Raw genomic sequence first — 26,692 nt, forward strand, 5'->3', positions numbered from 1 at the left:
CTTCAGCTCGGTAACTCAGAAGTCATCCGAGCTTTGAATAGAAAATCTATTGACTTCCATCTCATCTTTGATTATTTTAAGCCATGGAAATCAGTCATGTGGTGGGCATTAAAAGGCCCCACTCTGGTCTCCTGTTGAGAGTGGAGGATAAGACCCGGTGCTCTGCAAGGGGTGTTACAAATGTTCTCAGGCCCTACTGGGGACTGTCACTGTCTAAGCTGAAGAGACATGCCCCCAGGTCCCTGTCCTGTTTCTCCAACTCAGATGCTCAGAGAGACATCCTAGTATGCTGGTCTCCGTTGCTTCTCCTGAGCCCTCAATCCCATCTCCAGCACAACCCAACTTCTCCCTCTGCCTACACTTGTTTCATAGGTGTTGCTCCCCAAAGCGATGCCTGGTTGACCCCCGGACACTTAGCCGGAGGACCCTGAGTGGCACTGTTGTGTAAGAAGTCATTTTGCAGCTGGTCTTCTACTCGGCTGGCAGCAGGTCCCTATCCCTGGTGAAGGGCAAGATGCAAAGACCTCCTGCTGCCAGGCAGCAGTGAGGATTTGAGGACCCTCTTGGTTGTCCTCGTGGAAGGAGGTGCATTGCCCAGGGTGGCCCAGGAGACATGTGGAACATGGAGGGAAATATAGTTATGAGAATAATTTTATTTGCTGACCCTGGGGAAACTGAACTGAGGCTTTGGGGAAAGTGCCTGGCACCTTCAGTTTCTCATGTGTTAAGATAACAGGGATGTTGCCCCCGACTTCATGCAGCGTTATCTGTTGTTACAGAATATATGCAGAGAGGGCTATGTCAACACGCAGATGACATGCTTAGACATCCCATGGCTCTTTCTTGCCCAGCTTTAACAGTTAAACCATAGAGCAGTTGCCGTCTGAGGAAGGCTGTGAAACTCATCTTTCAGTAATGTCAGCTGGGGTCATGGAGCCGAAGGCCGATTGAGACCAGCAGAAGCATCAGCCAGCAGAGAGGAACACTGAAATACAGTGGGCAGAGCTAGCCACCGTGCCCGCTGCAATGGCACGGACTGCAGCTTGTGGCTGACTCTCTTCTTTGAAGTTAGCCTCAGGAGGAGAGGTCCCTGCAGTCAGGAGGAGCTGCTCCCAGAACACACTGGAAGGGGCTTTGAGGGGAAATGGACTGTAGCGTATGCGAGGAATCCACTAAGGCTGCACCAGAGCCTGGGGCTTCCCTGCGACCCCTTCTCCTCTACCTTCTCTCCTACACTGCCATCAAAGCTCCTGTCTGCTTCTCAAAAATGCAGCCCTCCCGGTGCTGACTTTCCTGTCCCCCATCCCTTCATCCTTGGACCCTGTGTCCCGCTGCCTCTCTGAGGGTGTCCACCTCCATCACCGGCCTCTTCTCCTCCTTTCTCCATTCACCTTCCTGTGGGGCCTTTCTACTCACAGCTCACTCTCCTCATGCTATCTGCACCCCTGGAGGGGCAGCATCAGCTTCTCTTTCTAATTCCAGAAAATAAAGTACAACATTGAAGTTTCTCTCATTCCTCACCCAAACATAGATGGATCTTTATATTTCCTCATCTAACACACACACATATGCATACATACATACACACAAATACATACATTCATGCATATGTACATACACACAAATATATTCATACATACGTACATACACATATTTACATATGAGTATTTACACACATGAGTACACACATAGACAAATACCCCATCATAAGGACAGGAGAAAAACACATGCCTGTAAATTCTACATTTCCATCCATCTTCTATCCCATTTCTGTCCTGAGCCTCGGGCAGCCAGGCCAGCTCCCATCTTTGTTTACAATACTTCTCTGGTCCTCTATGACACACATGTGGCATTTGGAAGGCTAACGGGCTGTAAAAACGTGTGGTCAACACAATGGTCTGAGAGTAGAGACCCTGGTTTTGGCAGTTACATGACTGATAAGCAGTTTTAAATCAGAGTTTCTGTTCCCTATTTATAAAGTCAAGAGAATGGTCATGTTGCTGACCGACGACAATGAACGCGCAGAAGTTAACAGGAAGTGGAGATGCACTCAGACAGACCAACTTCCTTTGGGATTTTCTCGTGGGATTCATATGAAACCTGAAAAAACAAGTCTAGACTTAGGCAAGCATGGGTGTATGCGAGAGGAGGTCCCAGGCCTCCTGGAGCCCACCGATCATTCAAATTCACGTCTGCTTGTCAAACTCTTCATTCACACAGGAAAGAACATGCTGGAGGCCTTGACCTTCCCTGTGTACTTACCGTGTACTTCTCTGCTGTGGGAGGCCACGATTTCTCCACAGCTGCTTCCTCATATTCCTGGTAGAGCTGGGAGTCGCTTCCCTTCGCACGGTGACAAAGGTACCCTGGCAGGAGCGCATACAGAAGCAAAGGTGTGTGGTGTCTCACAGTTCTGCAGCACGCGGTTATACACCGTGGGAAGGCATGACATCCAGGTGCGGCTCTGCCTGTGACAGCAAGAGCTGTGAAGCCATCTGTCACGTCTCAGTGCCCAGGTAGAGGTGAGGTGAGCCGCAAGAGCGGCCATGGAGGTGCTGGGAATAGAACCCAGGGCCTCTGGAGAAGCAGTCAGTGCTCTTCACTGCTGAGCCATCTATCTAGCTCCTCACCTTGGTTTGTTTTTAAAACAGGATCTCTTCTTGTAACAAGGGAATCAATTAGACAAGGTTGGTTGGAGAGGAAGGCTCGGGAAACTGCTTCTCTCTACTCCTCAGCAGCAGGCTGACAAGAATATGCTACCATGCCTGGTTCCCTTCTGTGGGTTGGGAGGGCAGGTGTCAACCTCAAAGTCCTTACACGCGACCATCATCATTTTACTGATGAGACTGCCCCTACCCGCCCATCTTCTTGATGGTATTTTTCCAGGCATCCCTGTACTTCTGAGCCTACACTGTTTGAATCTCCTATTTCTGCCCTGTATCCAGGAAGTTGAAGGTGAAGCTGTAGGAAACCGACACCAGCTTGACTGTTTAGGGTGGGAACCTAAGGCTACCGCCTCCCTCTCCACTGCCCCCCTCCTCTTATGGAGCAGGCACTCCTGTCTCTTTGGGTCTCTAGGACACAGCACGGTTTTGCTGCTCAGCAAACAGTTGGTCTAGGTGAGTCATCTTTCCCATCGCAAACCCTCTGTGCCTGCCAGGGCTTTGTCCATCCCTGGCAGGGCCAGGAGAACAGAAAGGCAGCAGGCAGCGTGCAACCCTTGGTCTCAAGTATCACAGACAATGTGAGGAGGGGCAGGCCAGGTTCCTAGTTGCTGAAGGTTCCAAGGAGCACAGGGGAGCACTCAAGAAGCCCGGCTCAGGAGGGGGTCACACCCAGAGGGCTGAGAGGGTCGGGGCATAGATTCAGGCTAAAGGGCACGGCAGAGCTTGGAGCCCTGAGCATGGCCGGCACACACCTCCACCCTCCAGAGATAGAATGTGTGGGGCCAGGTCTCGGGTGAATGGAGGTAGTGTGGGGACTCTGGCTGGGAAGACACTGGGCCATGTGGCACACTTCAAAGTCATCACCAGACAGGTAGTGGCCCATGGCGCAGGCATCCCCATCACCTCATTTCTGGCTTTGAGGCCCAAGGAGGTGGGAGAGGAGGAAAAAGCCCAATGCCCTAGGGTTCACAGCGAGAGCCACACAAGGATGGCGGCCTTCCCCCATCCGTCTCACTCTTTTAACTTGGAGCCCCTTGCCTCGCTTTGCTAATAATGTAAAGTATCAGCTAAAAATTGCAATGCGCGCATTTCATTTGAGTTTTATTGCCCTAACAGACAGCATTAGATTACAAAAGAGGACATTTTTCTTCTCAGTTTTAGCTTATTCTGATGATTTATGATTAGATACAGCAAGAGTTCATAAACTTCCCTGACCCGCTGACAGTTTTTACAGGCTCCCTGATTCATTTCCACCTCAAACTTAACAGCCTTCATGTGACTGATATTCCCAGCTCCTCGGTGTGGCCGAGCCAGGGGCTGGGAGAGCGCCTCTAATCTCCATGCTACTAATTTAAATGAAGTCTTGGTCTGTTGTTTAAAAAAGACATCAGTCATCCTGGGAGGTTTACAGATCCTCTTGTAATGTAATGTCAGCCCCTTTCTGAGATATGAGGTTTATAAAGCCTGGCAACGTTGAGTGTTGGCAGACATGCCAAGGTCACCGCCGATGGCAATGGGGAGGGGTAGGAAGTGAGTATATTTCAGAAGAGAGCAAAGAATCTCAAAGAACGAGCATTCCCCCTGGGTAGACAAGACATGATTGCAAAGGCTGAGGCTGGATTGGTTTCTGCTAGAATGGGGAAGAGGGGAAAGTGGCCTGAGCTTCCCAAGCTGGGACTCTGGCTCTCAATTCAATATGCCCTCAAAGTAGAGGAGCCATGAGAAGATGCAAGCCTGGTCTCTCTTTTAGAGACATGCAGCTAACTATCAGTCTGGGCTATGTACTGGGTCTGGGTAGTGAGACCCAGAGAAGCCTCCAGCCGTGCTAGACGCAGACGGCAGCCTAGGGCTGCAAGGCAGCAAGAGCAGAACGCTGCTGCTTCTAAACCCTGAGAGGCCCGCGGTGGTGGCAGCAGTCGCGGGGTAGGACTCCACGGGAGAGGGCAAGAGGCATTTGCACTGAAAGCTTCCTGAGCAGTGTCCGCATTCCCACAGGTGTCTGAAGGTCACTGCTGCCCAGACGTCAGACTAGCCAAGAATGGCCTTTGTGTTGTATGGCAATCAGGTAAGAAGGGAGAAGTCCCCCGAAACTCTGGCTTTCTGTGGTCCTGGGGTTTTGCCAGGCGTGTCGGGGAGGAACAGTACTTTTCGTCATCCTGGGAGCAGAGCAAGGAAGGGTTAGGCGCCTCACTGTGCACCCCCTTGTCAGGGGACAGGGGAGAACTTCCTGCAGACCGAGGGTCTGTGTATCAGACTCCGTGTCCTCAACCGCAGCCAAGCAGGAGCCAAACAACACTGCTGACCCTCGCTGAGTACTGACTCTATGCTAGGTGCTGAGTCTCAGGCACTCTACTTGGTGCTCAGTCACTAAGAACTGCTAATGAGATAGATGTCACTATTGTCACCTGGCAGCTGAGGACGCTGGGGCTTTGTGCAGACCGAGCCCTGATGATGCAGCTGGTAAGCAGAGCAGCAGCTAGGATTCAGGTTTAGCTCTGGAGGCAGGCATGCTTGCCCATCACACTTGCTCTAGAGAGAGCCACTAACAAAGCCACGTCCACTTTGTGTTTGGCTTTACCTAAACGCTTTAGAACCCAGACAGCTGACCGTTGTCCTTGGTTGTGGGGAGACACTGAGAATCACCAGTGTCCTCCAACATCTCTCAAATGTTTGGGGTCCCCCATTCTCATCAGCAACTAGGGTTTCACATAAGCGCAACTTCCAGGTGGGAGGCGCCCCCCCTCCATCCTGACACCTGTTCTACAAGATTTGCACACACAAAGCATCGAAGAACCACCCGTTCCTCTTTTCACTGTGTCTGTGTCCTCGGTGAGTTGATCATAGAGGGAGCCAAAGCTGATTCACAGTAATTCCTGGATTTCTTTATCCAAAACCATGCTCTCTCTGTTTGCTTGACATATATTTCTGGAACACAATATTAGGAGAAAGTAAGAATAAACACACATTTCAAAGTCACTTCAGAAAGAGTTGGACGTGATCCACCACCCCACGTCATTTGTCTCTGCACATCCAGAGCATCCACAGATAATGGTGAGGCAGAAACAGCTGGCTCAGCCAGATGTTGGCATTTGTTAACTGCAGCCATTTCTCTGTTAGAATACCAGATGTCCCTATTTGGGGGATTTTTTTTCTGGAAAATAAAAATGTCTAGTGAACCGCATAGCAGTTTCCCAAAGACTATGATATGGACTCTACCCTAACACTGTGAATTCCAGGTTTCCTCTGGATCCACTGAACAGACAGGGAGGGCAGGGCTCAGAGTCTGCTGTAATAGGCTTCGTGGGTTATTCTCCTGTAAGATCAGGAATCCTGGGCACCAGTCATATCAAGAGACAAACTGTGGTGACCATAGTGTCAAACCAAGCCCCACATCTGGGACCTTCCTGCTGCTGTTCAGAATGCAAAATGTTTCAATCTCTCTGAAAAGCAGTTTGACCAAGTCTTAATAAAACCAAACTCTGTGCAACCCAGGGGGTCTGCTCCTTTGAGAGCAAGTGCCTCACCTACATATTTACTTACCCAAGAACACAGAAACAGGGTCACACGAGGTCACACACATACGTATGCACAAACAGGATCACATGAGTTCACACACAGACATATGCACAAACAGGATCACACGAGGTCACACACAGACGTATGCACAAACAGGATCACACGAGGTCACACACAGACGTATGCACAAACAGAATCACACGAGGTCAAACACAGACATATGCACAAACAGGGTCACATGAGGTCACATACAGATGTATGCACAAACGTTCACAGCAACTTTGTTCATCATAGCCCCAGACTGGAGAGGAACCAAAGCCCACGACATGATGGAGGGAGCCCAGGTGAAGAGGCCGTCTTGGAGTAGGAGGGCTCGATGGTATACACAAATAAAGCATATGCACACAGAGGGCTGAATCTCCAAGTGGCATCTTAAGTGGGAAAACTCAGACACAAAAACCAGAAAAGGAAAAAAAACCCTAATTTACAGTGCCAGAAGGTGGATCTCTGTAAACTAAGATAGGAGCCAACACTGACAGCAAGGGGCTGGTGCAGGGGATGGAAATGCCGTCTTGACGCTACTGCCAAGGTACATTTCAGAGCACACTGAACTGCCCACTCCAATTGGGGCACTTTATTGGGCATAAGTTATAACTCAACAACACTTTGTTTTATACATTTCTCTGAAATTTATTGATGTCTCATCATTGATGAGTTAAGTGACTTTAGTCGACTCCCTAACACCCCAGCTCTTTCCTCACTCTGCAACACAGAATCACAAATACTCCCTGTGCCTCTCACCCCCAAACTCCCTCCTTCCCAACTCGAAAACTTTAGAAGCCTTCTCTTTGCATAAACCTGGCTTTGTTAGTCCATGTAAACGGCACAGGACCCTAGGGAGTGACACAGACATGTTCACCAGGCAGTATGATCCAGGCTAGTAGAACACAGGAATAAAGCAACATGCTCAAGAAGGAATTTAGATGACTTCAGAGAACAGCCCACATAGGCTGTCTTTGCTTGGGTTCTGCTTTTCTTCGGTGGGTATACCTTGAAACCCTCGGGAAAGCAGAGCTCAGCTGGAGATGTCTAGTATCTAACAGAGAGAGGAGCAGAGAACTTGAGCTGTAACCCTAAGTCTCTCAGGCAGGCAGCACCCTCTATAGGAAGTCCCTTTCCCTTTCTGTACTCATAGTCACAGCCCGCCCCACTTCTGGGTTCACCAAGTTCTTATACGGTATCTATTCTCAGTTCTTGCCGGGCACACAAGACAGCATTTGGGTGTGCATGGATGGATCATAAAAATGTTCTGCTCTTCAAGATCTCAAGGCTTGTTAGGAACAGAGATACATATGGGAAAAGGGAATACCATAAACGCAAGAGGCTCACTTCCTCGTTTGAGAGCCGGGGTCTCTCTGTAGTCCAGCCTGGTTTCAAGCTCTCAGTGCTTCTCCTCCATCTCCTGAGCTCTGGGATTATAGGAATGCACCGCCACTAGGCCTGGTTAAAAGCTAGTTATTTTTGGTTAATATTCCAATGTTACTCTATAAGCAGGTACCAAATGCAGTAAGCCTTTTCTGGCCTTGACCTAAGGAAGCTCCTACAGAGGAAATGTGGAAAATGAGGAGGAGGAAGGAAGGGAAGGAATGGGTGGACAAGCACAGAACCTGGACAGAAAACAGCAAGCAAAGGAGTGCAGGCCTGTGATGCTGGGGTTAGGACCTGAGCAATCAGCAGCTTAGAGAAGCTCTCTGAACAGGAGCACCACCCTTTAGGGCACAGGCTTCCATTTGCCACCTGTTCTTCCTCGGGCTGGAGCCACCTCAGATGGAGCTGTCTGGGCCCTTACTCCAGAGCGCCCCCTGGGATTGTATTGGAACTGCACTCCATCACACCCTTGGCTGGTTTCTTCTGGGCTGCCTGCTGGTGTCTCCTGAGACCTGGCCATCAGTGCATCAGGGGTGTGAGACTCTTCATCCCAAGGCCTGCTTCAGGAGAACCCAGGCTAAGACTCCCAGCAGAGTCCACGGGAAACAGCACAGTGCAGCTCTGCCCCTCACAGCAACCCCTCAGCATCAACGGCTGCTGTCACTACTGCGCTGATTGTTTGCTTTCATTTTCCCCTTTGCCCTCTGCAGAGAACGCCCACGCGCTATGGAAGCGGTCCCGCGCTGCGGAAGCGGTCCCACGCTGTGGAAGCAGTCCCGCGCTGTGGAAGCGGTCCCGCGCTGTGGAAGCGGTCCCGCGGCTGGAGCTCCAGCCTTGTGCAGCCTCTGCTCTCCCCTCTGCCTTCCAGACTCTCAGTGATACCGTACCCTGCATACTTCAGCATCCTGGGCCGTCACTGCATGCCTTTGCCATTCCACCATCATCACAGTGTGGGTCCCTGTGTCTGCTCTGGCACCTGCTTCTGGGCCATTGTCCTGCTGTTCACTGAGCAAGCTCGGGTGATTCCACGATTCCCCGTTCTCCAAAGCAAGCCTCCAGCCTCATGCCTCTCCCCTCTAAACTCCACTGGCATCTTACAATCGTCAGAGTCAACTCACTCGACTGCACCAGTCCAGATTTACGGTCAAGTGTTTCCTTTTGTGAACCACAGAACAGAATTATTGGTTGAGCCGGAGGCCTCATAGTGGCTTAGCTGAGTGGGACAGCTGGTTACTCAACCTTTCTCTAAGTCAAGAGGCACATTTATGGAGTGGGGATAAAGCTCACCTCTTCTGTGGTTCTGGGAATGAGCATGATGCTGGCTGGTATCAAGAAGCACCTGGTTAGTAACATTCAGGGCACGTGCAATACCTGTTGTCACCTAGTACAGCTCATTACTTCCCAGGTCCATATTTTGGCAAAAAAAAAAAAAAAAAAAAAAACCGCAGCACTCCTGTACTGGAAAAGATACACCAAAAGTCCATTTTCTTCCTTAGATAAGCAGCTCCTCTTGCTGCACTGTAAGCCCACAGAAATGCTGTGTGAACCAAACCAAAGTACAGATGTGGGCAGATGGAACAGCCTGCGTGGCCAGCCTAGCAATGTGCAATCAAAATAGTGGTCTGCTTTGATTTTTCTTCGATTTTTTTAGTTTTTGTTGTAAAACAGGATTACATGGCTGTTTTTTGATGCTCGAGCCCAAATCCTGGGCTTTTTCTTGCCCTACACACCAAGATCCAACCCAAGCCCCTCTAAACGTCATCCTGGTGAGAGGTGGGGACAGCAGGCCAGGGGTAGGGAAAGAATGTCTTCCCAGAGGGTCTGAGCCCTGGCGGTGTGAAAGTGTGGGCAGAAAGCTAAGCCTTCGGTGTCAGCACTGTCCTCTGGGTCCCGGTCACCAGGCCCCATCTTGAGAAACAAAGCCTAGGACAACCAGGATGGCCCCGCCCTCTGCCCTTTAGCAATTGCTCATCTCGGCCTCCTGGAGGTAAGTCACTTAGTCCACGTGGCCTTGAAAATGGAGGGTCCAGCCATTTCCACGTCGCTTCATCGATCGCACCACTGTCCGCCCCTCACCCTTCGTCCTGCCTCTGTCTTTCCCCCATTATCCCTCCATCCCCCCCATTTCCAGATCACATCCATCCCCCCACCATCCGTTCCCCCACAGTGCACCTCCCCACGGTCCCTCCTGCCACCGTTCATTCTCCACTGTCCACCCTCCATCCCTCCACTGTCTACCTTGCCATTATCCACCCCTTCCACCAGGCTTCTTGTGCCTAACCATTTCTCCCTCTCCCAGAACGAGACAAGAGGACAGTCACCCTCCCAGAGCTTGGTGGAGAGTCCACGGGGGTGACTGGGATGAAGTGCCCTAGATCTGCCGTACCTGCCTCCTTGACTAGCCCCCGTGTCATTTCCATGTGCAAGGGCAGGTCACTTTCAGGTATCATGGGTGGCCTCTCCACCATGACCCCAGTAGACGCCAACGATAGGCATTACCTTTCCTCTTACCGAACTCTCACACCGACCCAGTGGGTGCCCATGCACAGATCAAGGGTTACATGCGTGTTAACATGGTAAATGTATGATCTAAGAATCCCGCAGTGTGAATTCCCTTCATACCAAGGGAGAACCCAGGACTCCGAGAGAGATGAGTTCTGTTGCAGACTAGAGCTGGGTGCCCAGCGCTTGACATCTGAGGGCCTCAGACAATCTATTGTTTAGACGCTCTTACTTCCAAGAATAAAGGCCTTCTGCCCCCGCCTCCGTCCCTTCAGAGGGCACCATCTCGATATCATTTCTGATACCCAGAGATTTCAGCCATCAGTCACTAGGTTCTGTTCCAGGAAAGAGCAATATTCTTTGACAAATATGCCATTTACCGAGCAGTTTAAACGGCACTGCGAATGACACCACGCGCCAATGTGCCTTTTCACCGATAGCAGCCAGTGCCCCAGATAAAGGCAGCGGACCTCACGTGACTCAGCAGCCCTGTGTAAACAGCCTCCGGAAGAGACTGGCCTGGTGACTCTGCTCAGAGAGCCCCGATCTGCCCCATCTTTTCCCAGGCAGTCCCCATCCCTGGTCCTGAGGGGTTTCCTTAAACATTTTCCACTTCTTAACCACTGCCCCTCTTGCTACTGATGTTACAGCCTGGAGCCATCATGTCCTGCCTTCACAGGGTGTTCCCGGGAGGCAGATGAGTGAGCTAGCAGGAAGAAAGGCCTGTTTCTTATTGACAGAGCCCTAGCATGTGTCATACAACTTCAAAGATGTGGGGCCAGATTGGGCAGGCAACATCAAACGCCTCTGACTGGCGCTAAGTAAACTTTGTATCTGACATGCAAGTTCTTATCTGTTTGGTTCCAGACTTGAGAGCAGGACACTGTCCCTAAGCAAATCACGTTGTTTCCCTCACAGCTGCCAGCCTGGAAAAATATCAGGGGCACAAAGGGAGGCAGGGGGAGATAGAGAGAGAGGGACAGGGAGAGACAGACACAGGGAGAGACAGGCACAGAGAGACTTGTTTTGTTAGTTCCTCAGCAACACAATATTGTCAAGACGGCAGCTCTAGGAAAAGGAGGGGCATCCCCCATATTTCCTATGGAGAACACTCACTAATCCCAATCTTTATCTTTTTGTAAAAATATTCACATTCTGAAGTTGCATAAAGCCTCCTCAGCATCTGTACCTTGTGGCTGTGCCCTGCTCGATCACCAGGCCGCTGCCTCTTTGATAAAGACTCACTTTTTAATGGGGCTAAATCAACGCTTTGATTATATCTAGATTCAAACAATGAAACTATTTCCTGACTTTATAAAAATTAAAAATTCATTTACTTTTCAGATTTTGGTCACTTTGGAGTATCCGCTTTTCTCATTATTAAAAATAAAAGCCTTTAAAATGTGTTTCGTTTCAGTGGAACTAGAACATAACAACATCCCCCAGTCTGGGAAGCAGAGAGAATAGGCCAGAGTATCCTTCTGTCAAAGACCCGTCTGTGGCTTCCTTTGTGTGGGTTTGCTTCAAAACACCACGTTGTTCCCTTGGAGGACATCGGCAGGCATCTCTCCTGGGCACCAAGGGAAATTGCTTATAAATCGGGCTGGCCCTCCTGTGTGAGAGACACATGAGCATACTCAGTCAGCAAGTCCTTCTGAGGCAGCAGTGTGGGGATCTGTCCGGGACAGACTATGACTCCAATCTGCCTGCCTTAGGTCTTAGACGCCCCTGGAGCCTGTAGTAGCATAACTGCCTCCCCACCTGGCAGCCTCCACCCGTGACCCTGTTCCATGGTCCAGCTGCAAGCTGACTTCCTTCCACATCTACTATAGACAGATGTTAGCCACATCAGGAGAAGCCCACAGAAGGCTTAGAGACCAAAGGTTCTCGGCCCCTAGGGAGATAAGGACTCTGCAGCCCTGCCTGCCCCGGTGGTCCAGAGCCTGGTGAGCCCACGGCAGTTGGAAGCTTGTGACATTTCGGGCAGTGTCACAAACATGCCTGATCCAAAGCTGTATCTTAACAAGGTCGTCGGGGTCTGAGATGCCCGCCCTACTCTCCGACCCAAGGTTCTAGAGGTGACCTGAAGTGATATCCCTGATATGCCTCCAAGATGCCCCCAATGGCTCTGCTGTGTCCTGGGTCTAGGAAGAAACTGTGTGGCATTCGAGACCATCAGCATCATGTGGACCACACAGATTTTGGCCTCTTTGTTGGTGGCCAGTGATTACAAGCTGGTGAAGGATGGTCCAAAGGGACACAAGGACTCTGAACATGTGGCATGCTTTTGGTGCTAAGGTCCCTTCAGGGAGTCTGGGCCACTGCTGAGCCTCTGTGGCGCTGTCGCCCTTCCCTGTCCCTGTATCCCAGGGCCGAGTCTCTACACTGAAAACCTGCCCTTGCATTTTCCTCGCTTCCCAAAGTTTACTGTCAAAGGCAAAGTGGGGTTCTCCTGGTACCTCCAGGCCCTTCCAGTTCTCAGTGTGCCTGCTCTAACTCCTCCCCTCCTGAGACCAACAATTACATCATTGTCCCCTTCCCAGGCTAGCCCACTTCCCTAAGAAGATGCACGAAGGCATTAGGTGAAGGCCTGTGGTGTAGCGCAGAGGAAGAATGCCGGTTTAGCATGCGCGAAGTTCCGAGCTCAACCTACAGCACCAGATAAACTGAGGGGTAGAATAGCACCTATCTGTAACCCCAGCATGTGGGTTCAAGGTCATTCTGAACTAAAGAGTAAGTTTTAGGCCAACCTAAGATATATGAGATCCTGTCAAAAAGATATAAAAGAAAACACACACACATACACACACACACACACACGCTCTCACACACATCTGGTTGAATCACATCAAAATAATTCTCACAAATCCCTTTAAATGTCATTCAAAAGAGCCCTCCATTGTACAGGTAGAGGCCAGGATGATCAAGTGCTTCCATTTAATATTAGCTTATGAAGGCCACATCTTTACAGGCAAAAGTAAGCAGAATATTGAAGCAATCCGTCTATTCTGGGAAGCAATTATTAAACCAAAAACCTATAATTGGAAGACACAAGCGTTTAAGGACTAATTTATTTAGCATATTCTGCTGTCAAGCCTGATAGTGTTAATTATCCGAGGCTGACATTAGCTTTGGTTCCTGACAGAGTTATTTTATAGTATCTTTCCCTCCGTGCTTCCATAAAAGGAGTTCACTTTGATCCACCCGCTCCCATTAGGTGGGTCTCCTGGTGACAAGGAAGAGGGGTGGGGTCAGTGTTGTGGGCAGTGTTGCCCCTCCCCCCTCTGGTGGCATTGCTCAGGTTCAGGAGATCACCTCACCTCCCCACCCCTGCCCTCACCCCTTCACCATTTGACCAGGACCAGTCCATTTTCAGCTTATTAGATAAAAAACAGACAAGTATCCAAAGGACTCACAAGCCAGATGACACTCACCCACTGACCCAAGGGTCCTCTTTGAATTACAGAGGCGAAAGAAAGGGTCCCTGCTGGCAAAGATGGCAGCACAGCAAACGGTCTTCCATCCAGAGCAGAGAGTATGGCTGTCTCCATGGCTTCGCCTTTATGGAGCACAGAAAACTGGAGTCTTGTTTTCAGGTGGGACAGAGGACAGAGGACAGAATTAGGGCCCCAGAGCTGTGGTCTTTTGAGCCTGGGTTGTGGAAATGCCCCAGAGGGAAAGAAAAGCATTCAATTCATTCAAGCAGTATGGTATTAGAAGACCATGGTCATTGTCGTGAGTGCCTACTGTGTGCCAGGCACTTCACAGGCATCTTCTCTTCTAATGCCAACAGTAGCCCTGTGCTAAGGGGTGGCAAGTGTCTCAGTCACTTTCTCATCACTGAAGGAAAACGCCTCCCAGAAGCAACTTGGGAAGAAGGGCTGCTTTCAGTTCCTGCATCAAGGGTATAGTCCTCACGGTAGGGGCACCCTGGTGGTGGGAACATGAGCGAAGCATCTGCAGTCAAAGGGCAGAGGATCGGGTTGGCGCTCGGCTCACTTCCTCCACCTCATTCATCCCGGGAGCTCAGCCACGCTCAGGACAGGACCTGCCACCTCAATCTGCTGCGGAAACTCCCTCGCAGATGCGCCCAGCAATTTGTCTCCTAGGCGACTCCAGATGCTGTTAGGTTGACAACCAATATTTACCCTCACAGTGAGTTTCCCTTACACGGATGAGAAAAGTGAAAGGTGGTGATGTAACTCGCCTCCAGCCCTCTCACCCGGAAGCAGCAGGCCTGTGTCCACCGCGTGCCGCTTAGCCGGCAATTGAAGGCAGTCTTCTGCATCTGGCCCATGTTGCCTCTTCTCCCACTCCCTGCCGCCAGGACACAACAGTTGAGGTCAGCCCCCTCGGGTGGCCAGCTCCCAATAAACTGGCTTCCTGGGGTGGCCACCTTCCTAACACTTGTGTTTATTGGTCAAAAAGGGGTTTGGGTAAAGTCTCTATTCTCCTCAGGGGCTGGATGTTTGACATATATATATATATTTTGTTCCAGCACTTAGATAATACTTCAAACTCACCTCTGGTTTGTTACATGATTCACTGAGGCAATGGCTGCTAAATGCTATCCAGGTAGTGATTCCGTGCTCCTGCCCTGACCACAGATGATCCATTTAATTGATTTTACCGAGACTCCAGTAGCTGTTATATTACCTCGGGGCAAAATTACTCATTTCTTGCTTCTAAGACCTAGTAATTTATATGCTGAAACATGTAATAATCTATTATATCAAATACCCACTCATATTTGAAAAAGAAGAGCTTGCTGCCAAGCATAACAGCTCTGGACACAGAAAATAAGTCCAGGTGACTTAGGAGTCTGCACAAAAGAGCCTCACGTCCCTGACACGGCTGTGAGAGGAAAAACACAGCAGAGCGAATAGAAGGAAGTGGGCTGGGTAAATATTAGGAGAGGCTTTTAAAGCAGCCTTGATCACTGGATCCTGGGGATGTGCTTATCAAGAAAGGGGCCCTAATGATGCTTAATATTGATACAGCCTTTCCAGTGTGACAGGCAGGTGATGGGGCAGCCGCTTCTCAGGAGATGAGCAGGTGGGCGGATGATAAGCCACTCTCGTGACCTCAGACCAAACTGCAAAGGCCCTGGAACTACAAGGAACTCTGAATAGCAGAGCTGAAAGTATAGGAAGACTACTTCTCCAGGTTGGGTGTACACACACACACACACACCAAAGCAAGACAGTGGTAGACATAGGTTGTGAGGAGATAAACAACTTGGATCCAGCAGTCAGCTGAAAGCACCCTGGTGCTGTTGCCCACTTCTCTGGAGCTCTCAGGCCTCCGGAACAGTGGTCACATCTGCTGCTTCCTTTTAGTAACGGTGTTTGCAAGGCCTGGGACAGTTAGAAAACCCACCTTTGTCCTCTTTCCCTCCCTTGTCCATAGTTGGACAGTGCTGAGGAGCAGTGCTCAGCCTCAACACAGACAGCTAGAAACATCCCCAGCACCAGCACAAGCCACCAGGTCTGAGGCTGAGCAGCAGTAGGTACAAAGCCGTGCTAGGGACCGTGCAGAGCTCCGGTCTCCTTAGCTGTCCTAACATTGTCTGCCTCATGGAGTTAGTCAGGCTGAATGACATCATATTGACTGTGACTTTAACCAAGCACCTGGCACAGGACAGCATGCTCCATAAATCTTAGTTCCCTTCCCCTGTTGCTCAGATGCTGTCCTTCTGACCGTTCCATCTTCCTTTGGGACATAACTAGTAACAGCTGGGAACTACCTGGTCAGCTTTATGTCCTCCCATATGTCCCTGAAAGTGAGTCTTCTATCCTCTGTAACCTCCTCCCACCAGAAACTCCTCTCCTTTCATCTCTGGGGAAATCTGGACACCAGAGACTGGCTAGCCAAACCCCAAAGTGTCTGTGCTGGCTGGCCCAGCATTCCCCCATCTCCAGAACTGAGCATCCGGGTCCCAGAAAGCCCCCATCTCAGCAAACCAAGGCAGCCTTGCGCAAGCAGCATCTCCATCAGAGAGCTGGCTTTTCTCTTCTCATAGCTGCAAACAATGGCAAAGAACTTCAATAAAACAATGGAGGACAATACAAAACAGGAGAGAAAGGGATCCTACAGCTCAGAAACTGAGTGTTCTTATCAGGCAGCCGAGGGGCACATGAGAGTCATCCCACACATCAGACACTCTCCCGGCCAGCCCACATGTTCGATGAAATTCAATAGGAGAAATTCAAAGGCACCTACTTCTTATCAAGAGGACTCGAGACCTCCTTCCATGGGGAGAATGAGAAGATGGAAACACATCTTGGTGTGACATTGTTTCCTTGATACTCACTAACATCAGTGACTCCCACTCGGAGTAGCTTCCCAGCCCAGAGTGCCGCTCAGTGCCCTTGTGACACAGAGGGCAAAGCCCAGCCTTAAAATCAGGCAGACATTGGAGGACTCCACGTTCACAGGCTTGTAAGACTCAGAGAGGCAGCTAACTAAGAGCTCTGGGAATGGAGTTCCTGCAAAAGCCGTCCATCTCTCCTTGAATTGTTATGAAGGGATGATAAAAATAATCTGTGTGAAACGGCTAAGCTGGCTTTCATTTCCGGTACCACAGACAATCAGATTGCTTGAAGACACTCCCAATATGAAACACCTAGAAAATGCTGAATAGATTATACTGAAGAGTCTTTGAAAAGTAATAACTGGGGTTATAAGACAGAAATTTCCAGGGACCCAAAACAGAAACCCCAAGCTGTCGCCTCAGCTGCCAGAGGGAGGGCTGCTGGGTCTGGTCGTGCAAGGGCTGGCTTGCAAATGTCCCCCTGCTGTGCAGTGAGCCTCCAGCCTCCTTTGCCCTCTGCAAACACTCAGCGTCCTGAGCTTGCACTCAGAAGCCAGCTCAGGGTGCCCCTCCCCACACTGCAATGCCCCTCCCTCTCCACACTGAAACTCTTGAAAGCCAGTGTGTGTGCCTTCACAGGGGTTTGAGTTCTGTTATCCTGAATGCGTGATTAGAAAATTGATGTGAAAGTGATCAGTTGTGCCAGCACCATTTGTTGAATATGCTTTCTTTTTTTCCATTTTATACCAGACAACTAAGAAGACCCTAAGAGAGACATACATGGATCTATATAGGAAGAAGAAAAAGACAAAATTGGGAGTGTGGGAGCCACGGGAGAGGATAAAAGGGGAGAAGGGAGGAAGGGAGGGTAGCAGGGGAAAATGTATAGCTCATTAAAAACAATAAAAAAAAAATTAAAGAAAAGTGATCAGGGCCTACAACCCCAGTAGGCTTGGGGGAGACAAATGAAAATTTTTCTCTAGAAGCGCAGAACTTCCCTCAATCTGCAAAAATTCCTCAGACAATGCCCACTCGGCATACAGCACTCTCCAAATTCATGAAGAAGCAGTCCACAGTGAGCAGGAGCTGACAGGCTGCAGGTGCCAACCCTGGAATGCCCACACAAGCTACCAGGATTAAGATGCAAAGTAGTGTTCGAATGATACCCCTATGATGCCCACAGGAAAGGGGTTCTGGGTAACGATCGTCATAGACTCACCAACACCGATGGTCCTGGCACGGCTGGGAAGAGCCAGGAAAGTGACAGGTGGGCACGACGACGAAGGATCTGGACCAACCAGACTGCAACATTCGAGGGAGGGTGACCATGCTGTGGATAGACAAGAAAACAGAGAAATACGGATACAGATGAGATAAGAGGATGGTGAAATGAGGCCTTTCCATGCAGATCTAGGGAGAAATCCAGAAAAGGAGAAGAAAAGCAATCTTCAAAGAAATGCAGTCTAAATTTGGACATCAGCCTGTGAGTCCTGAGCTGAGCACAAGAAATAAACTTGTACTTTAACTGTGGAATTGCAGAACCCACACACATACATACACATGTACAGACACACAGAGATACACACATACTACACATATACAGACACACACGCGCATATATACACACGTGCATGCACAAACACATAGACACACACATACAGACACACATACAAACATATACATACATAAACACACACACAAATACTTGTAAAATGAAAACACAGACTTATATAGAGACACATGAACAAACAAATATACATACACACAAACAATTAAAATCATGGAGAAAACAGATTACTTAAAAAAAGAACTATTAGACTGCCAGCAACTTTTTTTAACATTTCAATATAAAATCTTCAATGACAGAGCAGAAGTGATAAAACTTTATGGCAAATACTTATGACAATCAGACCATAATAATCTAGTATTTGCTTAACAATATAGTTCTCCATCTCTCTATACATAGATTTATCCGTTAACCATTTATTTTAGGTTGTTGTTATTTTATTTGGGGGTCGTGTGAGCGTGTGCATGTGCACGCGTGTGAGCGTGTGCATGTGTTTACATCTCTGTGTGTGTATATACCTTCTCAAAGAAAGCTCCGTCACTGCACTTCCTCCTGGATGCCTTCGTTCAAGTGGATATGTAGTGACACTTCATTGTGGTTTAAATTTGCACATCCCCGAAAACCAACATCGCCAAGCACGTTCTCACAAACTTATAGTCTGTTATATATCTTCTTCAGTGTAGTGTCTGTTTGGGTCTTTTGCTGATAGCACACTTTTGTTCAGCAATAAAATATCCCAGAAGGCAAGCAGCAGAATAATATTTCATCAGTCAGAGTCCAATCAAGAAATTGAAGGCAAACACGTAAGACAGACAGAAAATTTCTGATGTAATAAATAATTAACTAATAGAAAGTGGCCGGCCAGCGAGTGGGCAAACAAACAGGGTAGCAGTTGAGAACATACTGCCTGTTGGGCGGAGCGGACCGTGAACTGGAGAGGAAATCAGAATCTCAGAGGAGGGAGGGAGCCCTGCAGCAGTGAAATGCAGACCACAGAGGAGAAGCCATGGTTGCCATGACAACAGAGTGCCTGCTGATGTGGTGACCAACTGGCCACTGCTGAGCCAGGGCTGTTGAGATCCATGCTCTAACACGGCCATGGAGAAGCTGACTGGAAGGAGTCACAGATGAAGGGGGAACTGTGCCACAAGACAAAAGGAAAGGGCTCCTTTTTCCTGCGTCCTGTCCTGTCCTTGTGGATCTCCCTGTTGGCTGAGCCTGAGGGTGCGGAGAAGCTCCATCTACAGAGGTCAGGTCACAAACCAAGAGAAGAGGGTTTCAGGGCTAGGTGTAGGTATTTTATAACTCCTTGGGGGTGGACAGAACTTAAAATCTATACCCAGTCAACCTGTCACTCAAGGGTGTAGGCACAATGGTGACAATGTACCCATGAACCTAGACTTTTATACCCAGTCAACCTGTCACTCAAGGGTGCAGGCACAATGGTGACAATGTACCCATGAACCTAGACTTTTATACCCAGTCAACCTGTCACTCAAGGGTGCAGGCACAATGGTGACAATGTACCCATGAACCTAGACTTCTATACCCAGTCAACCTGTCACTCAAGGGTGTAGGCACAATGGTGACAATGTACCCATGAACCTAGACTTCTATACCCAGTCAACCTGTCACTCAAGGGTGCAGGCACAATGGTGACAATGTACCCATGAACCTAGACTTCTATACCCAGTCAACCTGTCACTCAAGGGTGTAGGCACAATGGTGACAATGTACCCATGAACCTAGACTTCTATACCCAGTCAACCTGTCACTCAAGGGTGTAGGCACAATGGTGACAATGTACCCATGAACCTAGACTTCCATACCCAGTCAACCTGTCACTCAAGAGTGCAGGCACAATGGTGACAATGTACCCATGAACCCAGACTTCTATACCCAGTCAACCTGTCACTCAAGGGTGTAGGCACAATGGTGACAATGTACCCATGAACCAAGACTTTTATACCCAGTCAACTCGTCACTCAAGAGTGAAGGTACAGTGGTGACTAAAAATGAGGGTCTTTATAATCATAAAGAACTCAGAGAAGAAAATATGCAACATATAGGTAAGCATGGATTTTTCACACTATCAAAGTGAGAATTTATTACAAGGAAACCCTCAATGCAAGAGCCACCAAAGTGCTTCTTTTCGAAAAGAATAGAATTAAAACAATAGAATTAAAATGAAAAAAAGTGATAACCAGCAGAATTGATAAAATTGCAAGTCAATGACAAGAAAATAAATATTAATGAGTAGAACAATATGAATTAAAAATGATTTAAAATAATGACAAGTCTGAAGTATACAAGCTAAGAGTAATTAAAATATGACAATATTGGAAAAATGGTGCAGATCAAAAACGGCTTAAAAATTCAAACAGATAACTGGTGCTCCTTGAAAACATGCAACCCAATTCTGGATGACACATCTGTTTCATTTTTTAAGTTAATATGCAAAGTCACAGGTGTCATTGTGGCATTTTCATACACGCATGTCATTAAACTTCCTTCTCATTTACCCTCCCTCTCTGCCCCCACCATCCTCCATCTCTGATCCCTCCAAGCCCCAAAAGGCCTCGTTTGGGGTCTCCATTTGTATTCTGCTACACTCCCCTGTTCCCTGGCCTTTGAGAATGCTCTGTCTCCTGTTTCGGTGCCTTTTCTAGTTCCGTGCCCTACATATGTGTGCACATGTATTTAAAGCCACATCCCATATATGAGAAAGTGTCTCGTGTCTGTCTCTGCTTCTGACTTATCTACTTCACACAGCAACCTCTAGCTCAACCATCTTTCTGCAAAGGTCGTCATTCTGTTTCTCTCGAAGTTTGGCAAACCCCACTGTGTCTACCTGCTGGATTTTCTTTACCCATTCACCTCTTGGTGGACGTCTGATCCCAGGCCCTAAACTACTTCGTCCTGGAGTGTTTCCAAGGATTCCCCAGGAGCAACTGTAGGGGAAAGATAACATCACCTGAGAGACAGAACTAGCTTACTTTTTGCTTTGTTAGGATGAATTACCAAGTTCCATGTCTGCTCCTTCATGACACAAACCCACGTCGCACACTGCATCTATCTGGGCCTCTACCTCACTCTCCCTGAGATTTGAGGGCTGTGTTCATTTTGTATTACAGAGAAACCAACCACTAGCTAACTAATAGTTTAAAACAGGAGCCACTTCTGAGTTCTCTGCTCAGCTCTGAGAAGCTGCAGCTAGAGAATGAATAGATGTTTTCTCGGGGGTGGGACTCCCTACTTCCAAGCACACTCAGGTTGCTCTGGGTGGACTATGAACTGATGCCCCCATTTTCCTCGCTGGCTCTCAGCAGGCTGTTTTCTTAGCTCATGGAGCCCACAGGACCCCTGCCATGTAGAAGCCAAAAATGTAGACGTTCTTGCTATCAAATCCTCATTGAGACAGAGAGTGAGCAAGCAGGTGCACATTTGAGTGTGGGTTACTCAAGAGTATGGAGGCCAGAAAATAGCACTGGGCATCATTCTTGGGGATACACTCATTGAGACAGTTTTGCATTGGCCTGGAGCTCACCGATTTGGCTAGACTGCCTGGCTGGGAGCCCCTGGAATCTTCTATTTCTACCTCCCCGGAGCTGGGTTTGCAAGCTTATACCCTTCCACCTTTCCTGCCATGATTTTAGATGGACTTCTTTACCTCTGACCCTCAGACCAGTATTTAAAGAGGTCAGATGATTGCATCAGCTTCCCCTGCTTAAATCCCCTCTTTAGGCTCATGAAAACTGCAGGTGCTACACCCGCAAAACCCTCCGCAGCACAGGGAAGGTGCGTGTTGGCAGAGGCGCCTCTGAGGACATCCTGCAGCCCGTCCACTGCAGAGAATGGGGGACAAAGACAGAAGTTGGCATTCGTGTGGCTTTCTGTGCTATGAGTAACAAGGATCCTATATCTCTGTCCCAAGAGCTCCATCTGCTCTGTCAGTGTCCGTGAAACAGTGCAAGCAGCTTCTGAGGAAGGTGAGGTCAAACCCCAGAACTGGCACAAAACACAGGCTGGAAGTGAAAGAGTGAGGAAGTAAACAAACAACAAAACCCCACCTTGTATCTAGAGCATTGCTTTAGTAGTCTTTATGTTAACTAGATGTTGACATAGTGAAAGTTTTAGACTATTGGGTTAAAATATATTATTACAACCGATTTACCTGGATTTTTCCTTTCTTAATGTGGGCTCTAGAGAAACATGTACATTACATCTGGAAGGCATTTCTGTTATGTCATCAGACAGTACTGGTCTGAATGTCCAGCTACCACAGTGAATTCCTGGGAGCTAAGACAAGGACAGTTGTCCACCAGCCCCAAAGACAACAGATTATTTGCTGGATACATGGAATTTCCAGATTTTGTAATCCAAAGTTATTTAGGTAGGACTTTATCTCATGGTATAAAAGCCCACCATCCCCAACGTTTGTTAATCTGCTCATGTGTACATTGATTTTACCTAGCTGGGATCTCTCTATATTTACGTCTTTATATTTTTATCAGGCATATAGAATAGATCCCTAATGGCAGTGGTGGAAATAGCTCAGTCATAAGAACCCAAGTTTAATGAGCAGAGCCCAATGCTCGGGGTTGCAGTGACAGACAGGTCTCTGGGACTCACTGGCCAGCCAGCCTTTCCAAATCAGCTCCTGTCTCAAAATTAAGAATAATAATAAGGGGAATAGTGCCTAAGGAATAACAGCCAAAGTTGATCTTGGATCTCTGCATACAGGTTCACACATGCTCACATGGATCTCCTCACGCATGAACATATACACAGAAAGAAAGATTCTAACACAGGAGGGGTTCAAGAACAGTGTTCAATGCCCGTTTTAATCAGCAAGGTCAAGAGATGCTCTATAAGTTCTGAGAAACAGGAGCACTCAGTGCACAGCTGAGGGGCCTTGCTCTGTCACAGACCGGGTGAGAGGCAGAGGAGGGAAACACTGTGGATTGGTTCCTCCATGTGAAGAGCAGAGTCAAGAGGAAGACACCAGATGGTGCATGGTTTGGTTGACCCATCGGTCAGCATGCGGGATGGAGGCTCTTTGCTCCTCTTTCCTCGGTACAGCTTGAGCATCCCTAACGGGAAATGTCTGGGACCAGAAGTGCCTCAGACGCCAGTGGCTTCCATTTAAACTATGTGCACACATATAATCAGACAGGGTCTTAGGGCTGGTCCCCAAATCTGAACACAGAATTAATCCACCTTCCATGTGCATCTTATACATGTGGCCTGGATGTCACTCCATGTGGTATTTTAGTGTCCCCCTCCCCCACATGATTACTGCCTGTCGTGGGAGGTCAAAGGTGGGACTTCCCACTTGAGTCACATTGAAGCCCATGGAGCAGCAGGTTCTGGACCATTTTGAATTTTAGATTTGGACTCACTATGCTCAACCTTTGTCTTATGCTTGCTGTCCTTGGCCAAAAAGAAAGGGGGAATGTCAGGAAGAACCCCTGAGCCCTGCAGAGCTCCATGGGGTGCTTTCTCAAAGAAGAAAGTCAGACATCTGGCTACAGTCCTCCACAATGGAACTCACCCACGTTTCAGCCCCGCACCCCGCACCCCAAATGGTAGACAATCAGGAGCTGGCAGCATCCGGATACCTACATCTGCTCCCCACTCCCCTCCACTCCAGATAGTGGCATTTTGTAGAATCTGGAGGCAGATGCCGCAAGCTGGGGCTAAGTGGATGTGAGCAGGGGTTTGCGGCTGGCAGGTTCCCTTTCTCTCTCTACCCATGACATCTTTTTCATAACCTGAATTTCTTTAATTAAAAAACATCTGCCAACTCTTGTTATCTGCAAAGATGAGCACAGGAACTCTTGAAAAGCCCATCTGCAGAGGATGCAGGCAGGTGGAAGAAAAACCTGCTAGAGCCAACCAAGTGAGACGAGGAGGAAGAGACGCTCCCAGAGTGTGTGTGTGTGTGTGTGTGTGTGCGCGCGCGCGTGTGTGCTTGTGTGTGCATGCTTGTGTGTGTGTGTGTGTGTGTGTGCGTGCTTGTGTGTCTGTGCATACTGATGCATGTGTCTGCTTGTATATATGCATGCTTGTGTATGTGCTTACTTGTGTAATGTGTATAATGCATATGAGTGTATTGGTGCATCTCTGTGGTGTATATGATGTGAGTGTGTGTGTGCATTGTGCATATATGAGTGTTATATATGATGTAATATTATGATGTGTGTATATAATGTTTATATTGGTGAGTGCATTTATGGTGTATATGATATGTGTATATACATAGATGTATGTTTATGTATAATGAATCTGTGTATGTGTGGTGTATATGATATGTGTGTGAGGTGTGTGGTACATGTACATGTGTGTGTGATCCATGTGTGTGATGTGTGGATATGTATAGTGTGTGTGGTGTATTGTGTGATGTGTGGATATGTATAGCAGGTGTGGTGTATTGTGTGATGTGTGGATATGGTATTTGTGTGCAACATAGGAAGCCGCAAATGGAAAGGTCTTGCCGTTCACCCATCTAAAACCTCCACTTCTGCCTGAGAGCTGGAGGAAGCAGGGACCATGAACATCATACATCTCATATGCAGGTCACAAAATGATTGACACCTGTGCTAAACCTCTGCAGACCACAGAGGAAAGGCCACTGAGTTCAGAATGATTTGTTGGGATTTCCAGTACACTTTGACCATAGTAAGTCCTGCTGGCTCACTGGGAAGAGACGGCCACGCCTTGGCTGCCTTCTTCTTCAACCCTTGACACTTCTAAAGGGCCATCTTCAGCAATATCTAATGAGCACTGCTGATTCTGGAACAGGGCACACATGGGGGACACATTCTCTGATGAGCCTGTGAAGCTAATGACAGAGATGACATTGTCTGTCCTCACAGCTTATGCATCCATCTTCCCTCAACATGAAGGGGCTTCTGCACAATGACAATTCTAAAACTCCTTAGCATTCTGTGGAAAGACTTGGAGGTTTGGAGGAAACGAGTCCCCCCAGAGCCCACTGCTCCCCTCTCCTCCACTTCCCTTCCTCCTCACCCCTTCCCTCCCCTCCCTTTAATCCCTTCCTCTCTCTCCCCTTTCCACTTAGCTGCATCCTACACCACATGCCAACCTTCCAGCCAAGACACCCAAGCTCCAAATGCATCCTCCACCTACAGCTACCCGAGCAAGCCTCTGGGACCCGGGTGGACACAAGAGCAGCTCCTGTGCCTCTGCAGACCTGGTCCAGAACAGAGGCAAAGTCAACGCCATAGACTCAGGGACTTCTGACCTTCTGGATTCAGAGTGTGTCCTGGAAAATGCAGGTGGCAAGGCTGCGTCTCAGAATGGGGACACGTCCTGATCCTGCGGCTGCCTCATCCTGCATGGAGGAGCACGAGGAGGCAGCTAAAGCAGCGCCCAGAAAGCGCATGGCCCAGGTGAGGACTGTGTCATCTGGGTGCTGACTGTGATATTCTCATCCAGGTACTTCTGTTGCCACACCTCCTCTGAAGATAAATTCGCATGTCGTCCTTTCCCCCACAGAGACCCAGACCAATCCTCCTGCTTCCAGGGTTCAGGCCTGGGGAATGTCTCAACCCCATCCTGTTTCCCCTGATTAAACCTGAACTTCAATCCCCGGCTCCTCAGATCTGGACCAAATGCGTTCAGAGAAGCCCCGAGCAGCATCTGCTGCCTCGGGGTGCTCTCCCGGCCTGGCACCATCAAGAGGATAAGGGCCCTGTGCCTGGGCAATCCCAAAGCACACTCTCCATCGTGGTTCATGGTGAAGAGGCAACCAGATGGCTGTCCTTCTCTTCCTAGTGTGTTTGGTGGTATTTCACCTATTCCTTTTGTGGTCCTTAGGACAAGCTTCTAAACCTGCAGCCAGAAAACCATGTTCTTCTGGGGCAGTCCAGCGGTTATCACATAAGAGTAATTCTGAGCTGGCATGTTCTTAGTCTTTTTGCCTAGTGTTAGGAAGAGGTTTGTTACAGGTTTAGATGACAGGAAGTAAGTAGCATTCATATACAGTGAGGGTGAGCCCCAAAGAGGGGTTACTCCATTTTTTTATATTTGTAATACCAATTCTTTAAAAAAAATTTTTATTATGTTTATTTATTTAGTGTGTGTGTGAGGCATGTGTTCATGTTTTGACAGATATGTGGAGGTCAGAAGACAACTTGCAAGACTCAGTCCTCTCCTATCATAGGGGGCCCAGGGAGCTAACTCAGGTCACCAGGCGTGGCAGAAAGCACATTGACCTACTGAGCCATCTCACTATCCCCCCAAATGTCATCCACTAATGGAGATTTTCTTTTTCAATTTCCTGGCCTGACGGGATCCCTCTGTGGAAGTCTCACAGCCCTTGTTCCTAACTCTCTAAATTGTATGTGGTAGCAAACACAGAGCGACAACCCTTGGCTGGTGACGTAACAGACACAAAGTGATTTATTGTTGATGCTGTCATGTGGTTTCTCTCCACTTTTCATCAAGAGATTTATAAAAATAAAATTAACAAGTAAATACAGGGTTCAGCTATTCTCTAGTAATTTCCCAGCCCCTCCCAGCCAGCTCTGCTCCCTCTCACGTATTCTGGGCCAGAGGGAGGAGGGAGGGGAGGCTACACAAGGCTTACTCTTTTCTCAAAAATCTCAGTTAAAGCCTAGATGGGGACAGTAGAGCTACTTGCCAAGGGCAATTTAGGGCTCGAACCCCAAAATA

General features: G+C 48.5%; 1 long non-coding RNA gene across 3 annotated transcripts in view; it reads right to left on the reverse strand.

Moving 5' to 3' along the window:
- Positions 1–26,692, reverse strand: part of LOC142858425 (uncharacterized) — a 135,673-nt gene that overhangs the window by 68,055 nt on the left and 40,926 nt on the right. For 2 of the 3 annotated variants that reach the window (XR_012912015.1, XR_012912017.1), the window contains exon 3: positions 17,645–17,755. This is a non-coding gene — a long non-coding RNA (uncharacterized LOC142858425). Of the gene's footprint in view, positions 1–5,475; positions 5,592–17,644; positions 17,756–26,692 lie in introns of those variants that run through there. The other variant, XR_012912016.1, reaches the window with a different exon arrangement.

This window comes from Microtus pennsylvanicus, chromosome 10, assembly GCF_037038515.1.
Source record: "Microtus pennsylvanicus isolate mMicPen1 chromosome 10, mMicPen1.hap1, whole genome shotgun sequence".
Lineage (NCBI taxonomy): Eukaryota > Metazoa > Chordata > Mammalia > Rodentia > Cricetidae > Microtus > Microtus pennsylvanicus.